Source organism: Berghia stephanieae, chromosome 2 (genome assembly GCF_034508935.2).
Source record: "Berghia stephanieae isolate SIO BIC M18660-M18661 chromosome 2, UCSD_Bste_1.3, whole genome shotgun sequence".
Classification (NCBI taxonomy): domain Eukaryota; kingdom Metazoa; phylum Mollusca; class Gastropoda; order Nudibranchia; family Aeolidiidae; genus Berghia; species Berghia stephanieae.
In genome coordinates, this window is record NC_088361.1 from 3,667,153 (window position 1) to 3,682,152 (window position 15,000).

Genomic DNA, 15,000 nt, shown 5'->3' on the forward strand with positions numbered 1-15,000 from the left:
ATGATGATGATGATGATGATGATGATGATGATGATGATGATGATGATGATGGTGATGATGATGATGATGTGATGATAATAATAATAATAATAATAATAATAATAATAATAATAATAATAATAATAATAATAATAATAATAATAATAATAATTCTCACTAAAATGTATTAACCAGACTAGAAACGTTTAAAGTTACACATAGCTTTGTGTGCTGGTCCGTTATACTTCCGGGTGGCAATGCTGTGAGCTTCTTATGACCAATGTACGACGTTATCATTTACTGGATAAAATCTTGCGGACAAAAACTCTTAACCAGTAAACTGACGCCCTGAGAAAACTCGTCTTTAAAAACTTGGCAGGAAAACTCGTCCTTCAAACATCGATCGATTTAAATTATCCTCATCTGGGCAAAAACTCTCAAACCTGGGACTTTCCGAAGTTACATGTTTGAGAGTTTTTGCCAAGAGGAGGGTCATTTATATCGATCGACATTTGAAGGACGAGTTTTCTGGCCAAATTTTAAAATAAATACGAATGTTTCTAGAATAAGGCAGTTAACTGGTTAATATTCCGAATCATTGGAGGATTCAGCAATAGGATTAATAGTGTGATGTCACGTCCGCCCAGCAACGATTAGCTTGGTTCTAAACAAATAAAATCGGTACTTTTTATTATTCATGCTGGCTAAAACTTTTTTCACATGTCATGTGATCAGAATATATAAAAAGTCAAAACGTGATCTGATTTATAATGTTTTTCTCCTCTGGATACACTTTTATGCTCGTTGGAGAATTGTCCCCATATTTTAGAACCAGTTACTTAGTACTATGAGTCATTACGATGAAAGTGACGTCACGACTGTTGAAGCCTATTACTATGACATCCACTAGGCCTCTAAAATCCATGATTTAAAAAAATATTGTAAAAAGAAAGCGGACCGAATTCAAACTTTATCAATACGTAGCATGATTAATACGTGAAAATTTGCTAAATAAACTTACTTATAATATTACGAAATTCGACACCCTTATCTGGAACTCAGGATACATCGGATTTCTTGAGGTAGGTCAAGGTCATGACGTGACCAACACTAAATAATATGAGAGGGAACAAAGAAGTAGAAGATAGAAATAATAGGGCCAAAAATAGACGAAACGGGGTAAAGGGAGACACAAGAATGAATCTAATGAGATAGATGAGTTGGGTACATTTCAGGTGTGTACAGTCTGTACTTTAATGGGAGAGAAGAGGGAGAGATGCGATAAAGGGGGGGGGGGGGGGGGTTTGCAACACAAAAAAAGAAAGAAAAAGAATGAGGAGGTAAAATAATTGTATGTGAACAGGGAGCTGTTCTTTGGGTGTGTGTGTGTGTGTGTGTGTGTGTGTGTGTGTGTGTGTGTGTGTGTTACTATGCACGTTTTAGTTTGTTGAGGCGTTTGTAAGGAATGTTATTTCTTTCTTACATTATCGCTTTCTATTTTATGTAGTTGTTGTTTTTGTGTGTGTGGAGAGGGGATGTTTGGTTTTGTTTTTGATTTTTGTTTTTGTGGGGTTTTTTATGGAAGAGGGGTTGTTTTGCTTTTTGCTCCTTTTTTGTTTTGTTTTTTGTTGTTGTTGGTTTTTGTTTTTGTTTTTTGGGGGTTTGGGGGGGGGTTTGTTTTGTTTTGTTTTGTTTTTTAATATTTTAGTTTGGTTGTTTGTTTATTTTTTTGAAAGTTCATTTGCACTTCGGCATTCATGCATTCGCTCCTTTTTTTATGATCTACATGTACAGTAGAGGTTTATGATTTCCTTTTGTTCGTTCACATCGCCTTTATTTGGCATTAAATCGGTTGGCATTTCGATTTAAAGTCTAAATTGTGAAATAAATATCCATATAATTGAAATGAATGATTATTTGTTTTATTAAACAGACAAAATCTCAAATTTATCAATTCTAATCATCTTGAGTTTATATAGTCCTATCATAATATGGCCTATCACGGTAATATTAAATGTCAGCAACTAGATAACGGTAGGTTTCCAGGTTTTTGTACTTGAAGAAACTAGGCCTACATTCACGTGGAAGAAAGCATTAAATTTTGACTCAGATTTTATCATCTACAAATTTATATAAAACGCTGTGCATACACCGACTTTAAATAGGATTGACAATGCGGCCAACTTTTTTTGTTTGTTTGTTTTTTATTAATATTATTTGAGTGCGGCGGAATGTAGGACACAAATATTTTTCGATAACTGATGGCCACACCACCACACAGAAATTCAACAAGGAGATTCAACAAAGCATTTTATAAGAACTGGTCAATAAGTGATGAGACAATAATATAAGATTCTTACACCTGCTTGTTGGAATTCCTGACGAGTTCCCACCCGCTGCACGAGCTTGTAAGCGCGCATTGAGAACAAAGTTCGAATTCCAAATGCAAAGAAATCGTTTGATTCTACCCCTCAATCGATTCTGATTTCGTTAGCTCTGAATAAAAGACAATTCCAAAAATACTTAAATGATTATTGTTTTTATTTCTAATTTTAATGAAATTCAACACTTGGTTATTATTTTTAACTTGATATCATTACGCGAAGCTTTTTCTTTAAAAGCAAGCATTGATTAATAACAGAACAAGCAATAGGTGACTTGGCTCTTGTTGAACTCTCTTCAATAAAAAGTTGGATAAGGAAAAGCCAAAAGGCGATGATGTTCCATTGAATCGTTCCTCCCTTAATAACGGTACTGATAAGAGTCAACCCAAACGTTGATGAGGCTATGATTATACAACGGATAGAAGATAAACCTGCTCTTTACGTGGCTCGAGATTAAATTGAAGTAAAAAGGTTTCGTGTTAGGATCAGAGTACATTCCATTTGCATAACACTGTATTAAGGCAAGAGCACTGCCTGAAAAGTGTCTGTTATCTCCCTTCGTCACGTGCTAAAAGTGCAGGTAGTTTGAGTAAACACTGCAGGGTGAGTACTACATGGGTTGGCGGTGGGAGATAAATTATGTGAGTGGCAGAGGGAAAGGTAAACGTCTAGCTATTGCTTGGGAAAGAACCAGGACATCAGGATTTATATGATAAATTGTATGGGCTAAGATTATGAATGCTTCTTTATGTTATAAATTAAATAGCTATAGGGGACATAAATTTTGCTTTTGATTGAAGGGGGAGGGGAGGCATATCAATGTTTGTTGTTTTGTTTACACGTAGCATTTTGTTGAGCGGTGTTTGTTATTTTGTTCCTCTGTTTCATTCTTTCGTTTTTGTTCTTGTTTTTTTAAAGGGTTGTGGTAGAACTCTGTCATTGCTCCAATATTACAAATTCTCATTATAGAAGTAAAGGGAGCCAAATTTCTCTTCGGAGAACAGGTGGGCTTAAGTTAGTTTGAACTGCTCACTTTTTCTTTGATCCGCCGTTGAAAGCTATCCACGGTGAGCACCGACTCAAATTTGGTCACAATTAACTTGGTCACAATAGACTTTCAAATACGATTTAATTATGTTGTTTAATTTACCTAGGCAGCCATCTCATGATACGCTCACCGACTTGATTGTGCCGTTAATTAATACGGCCCATGTCGAATCTTGGCACCCGCACTTCACAGTTTCACAGGCAACGAGTACCTTCAGTCGACGGATATTTCTGATTAGTTCCGTTTGATGCTTTTGAAAATATCTCAGAGCACCAATGTGATCCTACCACTAAAGACACCCAAAATTGCAATGAGCGTTCTACGATTACCATAGCGATCGACGTGAGACTCGTTCGTGTGTGGGTTTTTTTTTTTTTTAAGTGAAGCTTTGACGAGCGAGAATAGTGACCACAAGAATGCCATTTATTTCATTTGTTCTCACCTCATCTTTTTTACAAATCCCCCTCAATTTGTCTTTTCAAAATGTAATCACTTTTCATCTTAACGACCAGAGAGAGGAAGCAATGGAAATCGACCTTGAAGTCTTTCAACAGATATGGGAAATACAGCTTTATCAAAGTTTGAATACAGAGGGAGACTATGCAGAACGTTGTGAAACGCATAGAATTTACTGAAAACAGTAAAGAAACGCTGTATTTTAAATTTTGAAAGATGTGTATAAAGTAATAAACAAAAATTAATATAACAGCTTTAATAAAAGAATGAAATACCAAATAGAGGACGTTTCGGGCTCAAAACCATTCTTCAGCCAACAACAAAAACACAATATGAACTTAAATGCATTACTTTAAAACTCAGATAGACGGCAGAGAAATAGTTGGCACTTCAAAAGTGATTTACTCGTACATTACAGAAATTTAAAGTCATTGACAGTACTTGAAGTAATTTAAAAGTAATGTGTTTATGTTTTTATTGCTTTAGTAGTTGGCTGAAGAAGGGCTTAGAGCCCGAAACGTTCCGTGTTGGATATTTTGTTATATTTGAGGTTTTAAAAGCTGTTATATCCATTTTTTTTTGTTTATTACTTTTCACAGTCCACAGCTTTTAGCTGCTTAGTATCCTTTAAAAGGTGTGCATAAAACAATACCAAAGCAGGAAGAAAAATACCAAAAAATAAAACATCCCAAAATGCTGTATTTTAAAACGAGCCATTTCAAAAGTGCAAATTAACAGAACTGGCCTATCGATTCATTCTGTGACATCGAAATGATCGAATGACCCTACCACATGATGTCGTTGACCCAAGTGTCCAGCTAAGAGGCAATTCACAACGTCTTTAAAACGCGAGACTCCCATTATCTTTTCATTCATTCGTTTATTTACAATATCCGATCAGCATTAAAAAAAAATAAAATCCAAATCCACACAAAGACCCCATTCCCTTGGCCATCATTATTTTCATGACCCCATTAGACAGCTTGAAAGATGTCGGGACGGTGTTGAATACGTTGATATTATTAAGTGTGAGTACATTTATTATGTGTGAACACTCATGACAGAAATTCTTTGGTGAGAATGGGTTGTTTATTTTTCTTCATGAGAGCTGAAAAAATCTAAATAAGATTGAACTCCTATTGTGTTTTCGAGATATGCTTTTCCTGTCACCTTTATTTTAGAAATTTAAAAGAATGTTTTAACGGGTGAAAAACAGAAAGAACATGGCTATCAAACAACCCTTTCTCTGTGGAACTCCTGCATTTAAGGAACAACTTTTTAGATGTGGGAATTATCCCCGCTGAAACCAGTGTTAAACAGAAATTGATTTTTTATGTATATAGTAAGACGTAAGTTGTCTTTAAAAACTGATTGGCGTTGAAGGTCAAAATCTGATTCATTTAAAATCTAAAAGGTCAAAAGTAATAGCTCAGTAAAATAATGATATTTACATTCCCTGGGTCTTTTCCAGGAGAAAGAAATACACAATTGACCCAGATGTGTTTAAATTGAATATGCTTTCCCAACTTACACTAGATTATTGCTTTATTTGAGGATGGTTTACTTCTAAATGTATTTGTTTGCATTCGCAAATTTCAAAAAAAGCAATATTCACTCCCAATGGTCACCATTTTTTGTTTCAACTATTTTTAAGTACAGGAGATCACACTCATAACGAATACGCATAAATCGAATTAATGGTAATAACAAACGCATATCTTAGCACGATTTTATCGTTATTTAAAATAATTTCCGGAACACAGACTTTTTTTTGCCTAAGTTTGTTTTGTTTTGTTTTTTTTTTGTTTGTTTTTTTTGTTTTTTTTTTTGTTTTTTTTTATATTCGTGCTTTACTGTGTGTCGTAACATATCAAATTCAGAGCTGTTTTATAAAGAGTTTGTGGGTTTGTAGATTCGTCATAGAATATATGATATAATAAGACGTACCCAGACATTTAAATCTGGTTTATTAGAATTTGGCATATTTTCAAGCTGTCCACCAGTAGAAATGCACTGACAAAGCTTTAAAATCTCCTAGACCATGCTGGATCCCGAATCAACGATGGTTTGATTCAAAAACATGTGTCTCATAATATAACAATGTAAGAATTAAGCCACAAGCAAGATTTTTAACATTAAATTCTGTTGATAAAATAGGCAATCAAATGCAAGTGTTGAATATACAGCTTAGCAATGCACCTCGCCATATCAAACCAATATCTAGTGAAATCGACTATTTCTTGACAGCTATTTCATTCAACTCTAAATAATCATTTGCAATATTCTAAAAACCGTATCACAGATCCAATCTGAGAGGATTGCTTTCTGAAACGCATGTGTTTTAAGACGGTAAGTAAATCACTAAATAATTCATCATATATCAGGCCTGTCTTGAAAGTCAAGCTAGGATGGAAGGTGAATTGCCTAAACAGAGAGGCATATATCGTTACAATTTAAGTAGAACACCCTCTGGCGTAATCAATGTTGCTTTTTATTCGATTAATTTGTAATGGCAAAATTAGTGATGACTATAATTTTAGAGAAAACTGAGGGTGGGAAAGGAAAAAAACACGGGGAGTGATGGAGTAGACAAACAGAGAAAAATAGAGAAATAAACAGAGAGAGAGAGAGAGAGAGAGAGAGAGAGAGAGAGAGAGAGAGAATGTTGATATATATATATAATATATATATATATATATATATATATATATATATATATATATATATATATATAGAGAGAGAGAGAGAGAGAGAGAGAGAGAGAGAGATGAATTGAGTAAATCCAACACAATTCCGAGCATAAAATCTATACATTCTATTATATGATGCGCTGGTCATCTTACCACGTCAATGTCGCACAATAGAGTGCCAGCTGCCAGGGCAGGAACAAAATTTTGTATACTACAAGACGTTGCTGAAAAGAGAAATGAGCTCAAACGTTCGCATCATCAAAAATGTACCACAAACTTAATCCAAAAGGTCACTCACTCACTATCTGAACATTTCCCTAATCATTCAGTCGCAAGTCATTAATGAATGGCATGGGAATCGCAATGTTGGTTGGTAGTGGCAAAATGTGAGACTGGGTATTTATAAAGAAAAGAGAGCGAATAATAGTGAACGTGTTGAATTTTACTTCTTTCTAAGCAAAAGGAAAAGAAGAATGGGAAAAAAAAAAAAAAATATATATATATATATATATATATATATATATATATATATATATATATATATATATAATATATATGGGTATTGTTACAATGCGTTTAAGTAAAATACTCACAACATCTGTCGGCCGGATATAACGTACCAACAAATAAAACTATGTGTAATCTTGAACGTTTATAGTCGGGTTGATAGAATCTATCGAGAAATTAAAATGGCTGTCTAAAAACAATAACAAAACGCTGAGTGACGTCAGTTTCGTTCCATCAATAGAAGGAACGTAATCGACGTCATTCAGCTCTTTGTTCTAGTTTTTAGACACCCATGTCAATTATTAGCTCTCACTAAATTATATCAATCGGACTATAAATGCTCGTGTTTACACATTACAATTTTGTGTGTTGGTACATTATATCCGGATGGCGGATGTTGTGAATATTTTATCTAAACGCATAGCGTCAATGGATATAGAGGACCATGTTTTTGGGGTTTTTTTTTTTTATTCTTTACATTTTTTTTTTTTTTTGGTCGATCAAACCGCAAAGGAGTTGTTGGTTTGACATCCAAAAATAGAAATTACACCGTGCGTCATATGGTTGTGACGTCAAAGTTGATAATCATAGTAGATAGCGGTGCGACATTCCGACATAATCACATGACCCCGAATCTAACAAATACAGTGGTACGGTTTTCAACAACAAAATGAGGTATATGTACGAAAAATGAACAAAATAATCTACTGAGAGAGGTCACCAACTCAAAAGGACAAATTATCTTCGACAGACAAAAACATAATTGATCCTATGCGTTTAGGTAAAATACTAACAACATCCGTCGTCCAAATCAAACATACCAGCACACAAAACTGTGTGTAACCTTAAACGTTTATAGTCTGACTGATGTAATTTAGTGAGAACTAATCACTAACAGGCTATCTAAAAAAATTAACAAAGAGCTGAGTGACGTCATTTTATTTCCTTCTTTCAGCTTGCAATATTTTGTGGGTGGATCACATCAAATCATGAACATCAATCTGTTTATAGATAAGTGTGATTGTCTCTTGTCGACCAGAGGGAAGTATAGATAGAATGCGCTTGGCCAAGGAGTTCACAACATTGCCATCCGGAAGTATAACGGACCAACACACAAACTCTGTGTAACCATGAACTTTTATAGTCTGGTTAATACAGTTTAGTGAGAACAACTCACAAATGCGGATGGCAAAAACAATAACAAAGGCCTGAGTGACGTCATCTGCATACTATCTATAAACAGAAGGAACAAAATTGACGTCACTCGGCTCGTTATTATTGTCATTCGCCTGTCATTTTTTTATGAACAGTTCTCACTAAATTCTATCAATTCGACTATTTATGGATCGAAATTGACGTCACTCGGGTGTTTGTTATTGTTTTTAGCCAGTCATTTTTATCAGTAGTTCTCACTAAATTGTATTAGACTATAAACGGTTACGGTTACACGTAGTTTTGAGTGTTGGGATGTTTATATCAGGCTTGTGAATATCATGAGTTTATTGGCTAAACGCAAAGCATCAATAAACGGTCAAGGTTACAAATAAATAGTTTTGTGTGTTGGTGCTCTATATCCGGCTGGCGGATGTTATGAGTATCTTAGCTAAACGCATCGCATCAATAAACATTTCAGGCTACACTCCGTTTTGTGCGTTGGTACGTTATATCCCGCTGGCGGATGTTATGAGTATTTTTGCTAAACGCATAGCATCAATTGATGTTATGCATATTCTTTACAAAGAAAGTGTGTTTTACTCATTTCAAGGGTTACTTTCACGGTTAATCGGTAGCCTTCATAAAAACGGAGTTAATGGCTGCGGTTAAACCCGATACACAAAAGGATATCTGGCAAGGTCACAAAATCACAAAATTTGGGACGATCTTTGTCCACGTGATGTTACTATAGATAGAATGAAAATGACGTCACTCAGGTCTTTGTTATTGCTTTTTGCCATCCGCGTTTATGAGTAATTCTCACTAAACTGTATTAACCAGACTATAAAAGTTCATGGTTACACATAGTTTTGTGAGTTCTCCGTTATACTTCCGGATGGCAATGTTATGAGCTTCTCAGCCAAGCGCATACTATCTATAAGTAATGTTTCGAAACAGGATTCATTGACAAATATTGAATATAAAGACACAAAATTATCACAAGTATGAAATTGGTGTTGTCTGCATGTTTAAAAACTGCATTTATTATTCTCAATAATTGCATTTTATTACTAATGAAAAGTAATTACGAATTGAAAACCAATTTTCCGCGGCTGATCGTCCTCTCCCCGACAAAATACCTGATAAATGGGATTTGTCATAATATGGCAACCGTGTAAGTAAATGTGAAAAGAAATTAACAGAAACGAATAGAACAGCTTCAAAAAAGAACAAAATACCCACGGAACATTTCGGGCTCAAAACCCTTCTTCCAATGACAACAAAAAAAGAACAAAATACCCACGGAACATTTCGGGCTCAAAACCCTTCTTCCAATGACAACAAAAAAGAACAAAATACCCACGGAACATTTCGGGCTCAAAACCCTTCCTCCAATGACAACAAAAAAGAACATAATACCCACGGAACATTTCGGGCTCAAAACCCTTCCTCCAATGACAACAAAAAAGAACAAAATACCCACGGAACATTTCGGGCTCAAAACCCTTCCTCCAATGACAACAAAAAAGAACAAAATACCCACGGAACATTTCGGGCTCAAAACCCTTCCTCCAATGACAACAAAAAAGAACAAAATACCCACGGAACATTTCGGGCTCAAAACCCTTCCTCCAATGACAACAAAAAAGAACAAAATACCCACGGAACATTTCGGGCTCAAAACCCTTCCTCCAATGACAACAAAAAAGAACAAAATACCCACGGAACATTTCGGGCTCAAAACCCTTCCTCCAATGACAACAAAAAAGAACAAAATACCCACGGAACATTTCGGGCTCAAAACCCTTCCTCCAATGACAACAAAAAAGAACAAAATACCCACGGAACATTTCGGGCTCAAAACCCTTCCTCCAATGACAACAAAAAAGAACAAAATACCCACGGAACATTTCGGGCTCAAAACCCTTCCTCCAATGACAACAAAAAAGAACAAAATACCCACGGAACATTTCGGGCTCAAAACCCTTCCTCCAATGACAACAAAAAAGAACAAAATACCCACGGAACATTTCGGGCTCAAAACCCTTCCTCCAATGACAACAAAAAAGAACAAAATACCCACGGAACATTTCGGGCTCAAAACCCTTCCTCCAATGACAACAAAAAAGAACAAAATACCCACGGAACATTTCGGGCTCAAAACCCTTCCTCCAATGACAACAAAAAAGAACAAAATACCCACGGAACATTTCGGGCTCAAAACCCTTCCTCCAATGACAACAAAAAAGAACAAAATACCCACGGAACATTTCGGGCTCAAAACCCTTCCTCCAATGACAACAAAAAAGAACAAAATACCCACGGAACATTTCGGGCTCAAAACCCTTCCTCCAATGACAACAAAAAAGAACAAAATACCCACGGAACATTTCGGGCTCAAAACCCTTCCTCCAATGACAACAAAAAAGAACAAAATACCCACGGAACATTTCGGGCTCAAAACCCTTCCTCCAATGACAACAAAAAAGAACAAAATACCCACGGAACATTTCGGGCTCAAAACCCTTCTTCCAATGACAACAAAAAAAGAACAAAATACCCACGGAACATTTCGGGCTCAAAACCCTTCTTCCAATGACAACAAAAAAAGAAATATAACCATAAATACATTATTTAAAAAAAAAAAACAAACAGATCAATGTATTAGTAATGTATTTATGTTTGTTGTTATTTTGTTTTGTTTTGTTTTGTTTTGTTTTTGTTTTTGTTTTTGTTTTTTTGTTTTTTTTTGTTTGGTTGGTTGGTTTATTTGTTGGGGCTTTTGGGGGTGGGGGGGGGGGTTGGCCTTTTTGGCCTTTTTTTTTTGGCCTTTTTTTCTTTTGTTTCTTGTTGTTGTTGATGATATAATTTAGTGGTAACTACTGATAAATATGGCTGTCTAAAAACAATAGCAAAGATCTGAGTGACGTCAATTTCGTTCCTGATATAAGTATAAGTTTAGCTTAATAATATGCCATTGTAAGCACTTTCATTCACCCTGACAAAATATTGTTTTGAGACGATTCATCACATACGTTGTTATTATGTAAGGTTCATACAAAACTATGATTTCCATTAACATTCTTCCCATTGTTTGAAAACGCATCTTTTTGCACGACTAGTTTTTGCATTAACTCCCATTGCCACAAACCAAACGATTCACTTATCGATTTTGTGAAAACCGAACATAATGCTCCAGTGTCTCCTCCTGCTTTTAAAACACGAGGTCGCCTTCCATTTGACGTTAAATCTAACAATAACTGCCGTTCTCTGACACACAAAAAAAACAAAAACAAAACAAAAAAGAAAAACAACCCACTTATTCTGCGGCTATGTAGTCTAGTGGTATGACACGCGCCTCCGGATTGGAAGGTTCAAGGGTTCGAGTCCCACTCTGAGCATCGCATAGTTGAGTCCTTGGGAAAAAAAAGGCTCTTTACTCGCATTCTCTCATCGTACTCGGGTGTAAAGTGAGGACCTGGCCGTTAACAGCGTTGTCTCTGTCTGAAAACATTGTAATATCGCTAACAGGCGTCATTTCTTGACCTTCATTATTAGTGTTGCTGTTGGCTTGGGACCCGTTGTAAAGCGCTCTTAGCATGTTTAGTGGATATTGCGCTTATATTAAATCTCAAGTTAAGCTAGTTATTATTTACATTTTTTGTCAGAAAAGTCGTCCTTCAAATATATTATACCACTAGAATGGTAGCACTTATGATCGATAATCAGGAGGTCTGGGGTTCAATTACTAGTCGAAACGAGCTGATTTTTTTTTTTGGACGGCTTATTTGTGACCCATCGTCTCAAAACGGTATTATGTCGGAACGAACCACATGCTTATAAGCCGAATTAAATGTTAAAATGGTCACAAATATAAGTTGTTGGCATTAGCACCCTAAAATATGGTATCCATTCTCCTCAATAAAACATACAAACTCAACACAAGTCTGATATTTCCGGCTATAAATTAAATTCTCAACATTTTAACCAACCCGACTTAATACCGTGTTGAAGCGAAGGGTCACATTTTCTTACATGTTTTCTTTATTGCTTTGTCTGGTACTGTTTCTTACGCTATTTATCAGATCTTTATTTTACACCAGTGCCTGCTCCCCAATTTGTCACTTTGATCATTTTAAATTGCAGGGAAAATAAATTAGGCAGATTTATTGACTGTAGCTATTATGAAATTGTAACTTTTTACACCAGCTTACCCTGCCTTCACAATTTAATATATAAACAAAAATTAATAAAATGCATGTAGTCTATCCTCCAATGTAAATTCGAAGTGCTTTTGAAATTAATCAGAACGTGAATGTGCACAAATTAAATTAACACAGACACGTTTAAAGACAGTGCTTTTTAACTCTCTCCTTACCGATCATTTTCAGTATTTTCCCAAAAAACAGAGGCTTACCCGGTAGAAAAATTGATTTTTTAAATACTCAAACAAGCTCTCTACAAAACAACTTTATGTTCTTATTGATTCAACAAAGATCATTCTTCAAAGTTTGTGATGTACAAAATAAATCTGAATAAGAAAAAATGGATATTGTGTCGTAACAAATGTGACGATTTTGCTGTAGGTGGTAGGGAGAGGGTTAACCGTTTCATCTTGATCAGTGCGCATCACAATGCTTCATTCCTCCTTTGTCAATATTTTGAAGACATGGCATAACAAGAATAAATCACACCCACCATTTAACCCTTAACAGGCGGGATTCGATTTTTCTCTAATCTGGCATCGATCCTAGCATTTTCACCAAAATTAAACCAAGGTCACATCGATCCAAGATGAAGATGGTGAGATGTGCAACTATAAACATGTAAATCATTGAAAAATGCTTTTATGATTTGAATGAAATTCAGTCTCGGGTTTAAAGGGTTTATTGATTAATAATGTTGAAGATCTCAGTCGGAAGGAACTTGTTCAATAAAATGTGCAAGATCTTTTTTATTCACTCTTTCAATTAAAACATTAATATAGCCGTGTAACTTCTGTTGTATTTGTCCATCAAAATAGATCTAGGAAACAATGTGTTTTGTGTTGCCATAAGTCATTGGTTCTAATTCCATGCATTAATATTCGTTCACACTTTAGCGGAATTGGTAATGTGAGAAAAGTGCTTTACCCATGAAAACAACGCAGATGCTAGGGGTTTTTTTTTTTGATGTATTTTTTTTATTTTTTGTTTGTTTTGTTTTTGTTTTTTTTTTGGGGGGGAACTCATTGTCACTAATCCATTCACTGACCATGCTCAACGTTGCTTGACTTTTTTCAATAGGCGACACCATACTACTGAACCACCGACGCCGTACAATGATAATCGATGTTTGCATGGTATGCCTCCTCATCCATCGATACAATAAAATTTAACAGCGGGGAGTTATTATGCTTCTAATAACTAGCACCTTGTTAGAGAATTCTTCTACATCGTCCCATTAAAAACGTTTACAAAACACACAGCATAACGATATAGATATCGAGCAAGGAGGATTTTGTTTCACAACGCGGGTTGTGATCGATATTAACTAACCATCAAATAATTGGTCCTTAGTCTTCTAAAATTGAGAAGATTATAAACTTCAGCAGAATGAAAACGACAAGATATGGCAATTTCCTGGTCTATTTTTGCTTCATAATTTTTTACAATTTAAACTGTTTTTGAATGGCTGTGCAGACAGGAAAGCTATAATGGAATTTTATGAAAGAAACTCGGCGTTGTAAGATGCATCTTTTAAAAAAATTATTGAAGGATATATCAGTCGCTTGATTTTTTAAACAAATTTTTTTGGGTGATTTCTGTTTGTTTTTGCTTCGTTTTTTTTTTTTTTTTTTTTTTTTTTTTTTTTTTTTTTTTTTTTTTTTTTTTTTTTTTGTTTTTTTTTTTGTTGTTGTTGTTTTTTTGGGGTTTTTTTGTTTTTGTTTTTGTTTTTTGTTTTTTGTTGTTGTTTTTGTTTCTTTTTTTATGGGGTTTTTTTTTTTTGCGTTATCGGATTGTTTTATTAATGACTTTGTATAAGAAAAAATAAATGCTATTCTACAGTAATTGTTAAGTTCCATGAGAGAATTAAAACAAAATGATTCACTTTTTAAAAAAACCCAAAAAACAATGACTTATGGCAAAACAAAATACATTGTTTCCTATATTCCGATGGACAAAAACAACTAAAGTTATATTTATGTTTGAATTGAAAGAATGAATAAAAAGATCTTGCACATTACATTGAAAAAGTCCCTGCCGACTGAGACTTTCCAAATTCTTAATCAATAAACCTTTTAACCGTGATAGCGATTTGTACATTTTGAATGGAGTTTTCGTTTCATATGGTCAACTATGGAAATAAGTGGTGAATTAGTGGGGAAAATGTTCATTTGTGTTCCTCTATAATTTATGTAGGAAAGTACTTACGATAGATAAACGTACAATCCAAAGAGTAGCAAGCAATTGTTACTGTCAATTTAACGCTACAGAAACCGTAATAAACTGTTGATTAGGCCTTGTGTGTCAGGAGTACTACTTTTAAGTAGGTAAACTGATGGCGTTGAAGTGAAACACCATTTACGTGATTCAAATAAACGACCACAAGATCGAACCAGGTTTAGATATGGAAATCATTGATTCAATACGAATTATTATAATACAATAATATTGAATTTTCACTACCTTTGTATGGAACAGTCACGCTGCAAACTGTCAAAAATAATAAATTAAACACCAAGGAAAACGGAGGATTGTCTTTAAGATATCCGGAAACATGTTTAAAAGGCCGAAAGAAA

The 15,000-nt window shown here is 34.8% G+C and overlaps 1 protein-coding gene across 2 annotated transcripts in view; it reads right to left on the minus strand.

The window, feature by feature from the left end:
• The window catches only part of LOC144964179 (adenylate cyclase type 1-like), a 258,709-nt gene that overhangs the window by 234,930 nt on the left and 8,779 nt on the right, over positions 1 to 15,000 (minus strand). The gene's annotated exons all lie outside the window — the stretch shown is intronic.